Consider the following 3,865-nt stretch of genomic DNA (forward strand, 5'->3'; position numbering starts at 1 on the left):
AACACACTGCATTCAGAGTTCAATCACACTGCATTCAGAGTTCAATCACACTGCATTCAGAGTTCAAACACACTGTATTCAGAGTTCAATCACACTGCATTCAGAGTTCAATCACACTGCATTCAGAGTTCAAACACACTGCATTCAGAGTTCAATCACACTGCATTCAGAGTTCAAACACACCGAATTCAGTTCAAACACACTGCATTCAGAGTTCAAACACACTGCATTCAGAGTTCAAGCACACTGCATTCAGAGTTCAAACACACTGCATTCAGAGTTCAAACACACTGCATTCAGAGTTCAATCACACTGCATTCAGAGTTCAAACACACTGCATTCAGAGTTCAATCACACTGCATTCAGAGTTCAAACACACTGCATTCAGAGTTCAAACACACCGCGTTCAGTTCAAACACACTGCATTTAGAGTTCAAACACACTGCATTTAGAGTTCAAACACACTGCATTCAGAGTTCAAACACACCGCGTTCAGTTCAAACACACCACTGAGTTCAAACACACCGTAGTTCAGTTCAAACACTGCATTCAGAGTTCAAACACTGCATTCAGAGTTCAATCACACTGCATTCAGAGTTCAAACACACTGCATTTAGAGTTCAAACACACTGCATTCAGAGTTCAATCACACTGCATTCAGAGTTCAATCACACTGCATTCAGAGTTCAAACACACTGCATTCAGGGTTCAAACACACTGCATTCAGAGTTCAATCACACTGCATTCAGAGTTCAAACACACTGCATTCAGAGTTCAATCACACTGCATTCAGAGTTCAAACACACTGCATTCAGAGTTCAATCACACTGCATTCAGAGTTCAAACACACTGCATTCAGAGTTCAAACACACTGCATTCAGAGTTCAATCACACTGCATTCAGAGTTCAAACACACCGTAGTTCAGTTCAAACACACTGCATTCAGAGTTCAAACACACCGCGTTCGGAGTTCAAACACACCGCGTTCAGAGTTCAAACACACTGCATTCAGAGTTCAAACACACTGCATTCAGGGTTCAAACACACTGCATTCAGAGTTCAAACACACTGCATTCAGAGTTCAAACACACTGCATTCAGAGTTCAAACACACTGCATTCAGGGTTCAAACACACTGCATTCAGAGTTCAAACACACTGCATTCAGAGTTCAAACACACCGCATTCAGAGTTCAAACACACTGCATTCAGAGTTCAAACACACCACATTCAGAGTTCAAACACTGCATTCAGTTCAAACACACCGCATTCAATGTTCAAACACACTGCATTCAGGGTTCAAACACACTGCATTCAGGGTTCAAACACACTGCATTCAGAGTTCAATCACACTGCATTCAGAGTTCAATCACACTGCATTCGGAGTTCAAACACACTGCATTCAGAGTTCAAACACACTGCATTCAGAGTTCAAACACACTGCATTCGGAGTTCAAACACACCGCGTTCAGAGTTCAAACACACTGCATTCGGAGTTCAAACACACCGCGTTCATAGTTCAAACACACTGCATTCAATGTTCAAACACACTGCATTCAATGTTCAAACACACTGCATTCAATGTTCAAACACACTGCATTCAGAGTTCAAACACACCGCATTCGGAGTTCAAACACACCGCGTTCAGAGTTCAAACACACTGCATTCAGAGTTCAAACACACCGCGTTCAGTTCAAACACACCGCGTTCAGAGTTCAAACACACCGCATTCAGAGTTCAAACACACCGCGTTCAGAGTTCAAACACACTGCATTCAGAGTTCAAACACACTGCATTCAGAGTTCAAACACACCGCGTTCAGTTCAAACACACCGCGTTCAGAGTTCAAACACACCGCGTTCAGTTCAAACACACCGCGTTCAGAGTTCAAACACACCGCATTCAGAGTTCAAACACACCGCGTTCAGAGTTCAAACACACTGCATTCAGAGTTCAAACACACTGCATTCAGAGTTCAAACACACCGCGTTCAGAGTTCAAACACACTGCATTCAGAGTTCAAACACACTGTATTCAGGGTTCAATATCAGTACAGTAGTCTGTACTCCGTCAGCGATGCCGATTCCATTACGGTCCCGAAGGGGGAGAACTCCAAAAGACCCCTTTTACACCTAACGCCTGGCCCATATATCACACAAGTTCACATCCTAGCGAGCAGAGTTTTAGCACGACGCTGAGTGATGTGACAATTTAAGCTCTCCGAGGAGCTGGCAACAAGGTATAAAAGACACAACTCCTCAGAAGTCCTGTTTACCGCTTCACAGGCTCTGAGAAACTTAACAAGGTCAAAACACAGTGAGTCACACTGAACAAAGCTGAATAACAAGCGGCCAAGCAGCAGTCTCGACATTCTAGCGAAACTGAATCAGCCTGTGGCCTCACTACGGCACTACTCTCTCCTGACCTCGGTTAGACGGGGTCATCCCGGGGTCAAGACGACGTTGTTTCCCCGCTCCGGTGTTACCAGAGAGCTGACCCTCTTGTCACTTTTAGTAACAGGCTATTTCTCACCCCCAGCTCATCGAATACTGCCACTCTGGTCTTTTAACCAGAGCCAGATGTGCAGGATCGCCAGAGGAAGCGCCCTCATTAGCAGTGACTAGCATGAGTTTCTCAACAATTAATGAAGATGTTCTGGCAACATATTTTGGCTAAATATGCCTTGTTTTATAAATGTGTATCGATAACATAGTGCTGCAATACAATTTTCTAATAAATATGCATGATCAAGTTCAACGTGTGCTTTTATTTTGATATTCCTTAATTCCATGTTGAAATTACGCAATACATTAACCCATTTAGACCTAAAACGCCTGCATATACACACAAATGCCTTTCCTGGTTTCAATGGGTTAAGTCAGTGTGGGATCGCCAAAAAAGAAATTCCTAAATAAAATGGGGTCATGGTATATGAAAGTTTGAGAACCCTCGTCCTAAAGTTTAAACGATACACCAATACTAGAAAAGTATCGTGATAACCAGCCGTTAACCCTTTCACTGCTGCACTACCAAACGGTAACCGTCGGTAGTGCGATAGTAAAGGGTTAACCTTCTGTAGTGTGGCAGTGAAATGGTTTAAAAAACAGCCAATACTCCATTTTATTAGTATCTATACTTTTAGAAAAAGAGCCTGATGCCATATTTTCAATGAGTTGAGTGGACGTGTGACCGGAGCACTGTGTGTGTGAGTGGAAGCTTTGCGTAGTGGGCGTGTCAACAGGGTCTGCCGGACACTCACTTAAGCAGTTTTCCACATCGTCCGTTTGTGATTTTGCCTCAAAAGCCAGGACTCCACAATGCGACACATTCACATAGAAATTATTTTAAGTGGAAACATACTCAACCTCCATCTCACAATAGGTGGGTTAAGGAACTACTATTATCTATTAGTATCATAGTTTTTCTTAAATTTTTCTGTCACATATTTTGTATATGTATGTTTGTTGTCGCTCTTCGTGGGGGGGGTGGGGTGGGATTAGGAATGGGAAATGGGGGGGGGGGGGGGAAATGGAAGATGTATAATATGTATAACTGTCTGCATAATTTTGAAAACTCTTCCAATAAAGAAAGTTATAAAAAAAAAATTAATACAAAATATTTTATAAAGAATGTTCCATGTTCTGTTCTAATATTCTATTACATTACTTTTTATATTATATTCCATTACCGCAATATCATTTAAGAATCGGTATCGAAGTCAGAATGTTGGTATTGTGACAACATTAGTATATGATGTAGTGAACACTTTAGACCCAGCAACTTGCTCTTTAATCCCCGTTCTCATCACACAGCTGTGCTCCCAACATTTGCCAGCATTTCCCAACCATTCAACAAAACGAGAGGCAA

The sequence above is a fragment of the Notolepis coatsorum genome (genome assembly GCF_963971535.1).
Source record: "Notolepis coatsorum genome assembly, chromosome: 20".
NCBI classification, from domain to species: Eukaryota; Metazoa; Chordata; class Actinopteri; order Aulopiformes; family Paralepididae; genus Notolepis; species Notolepis coatsorum.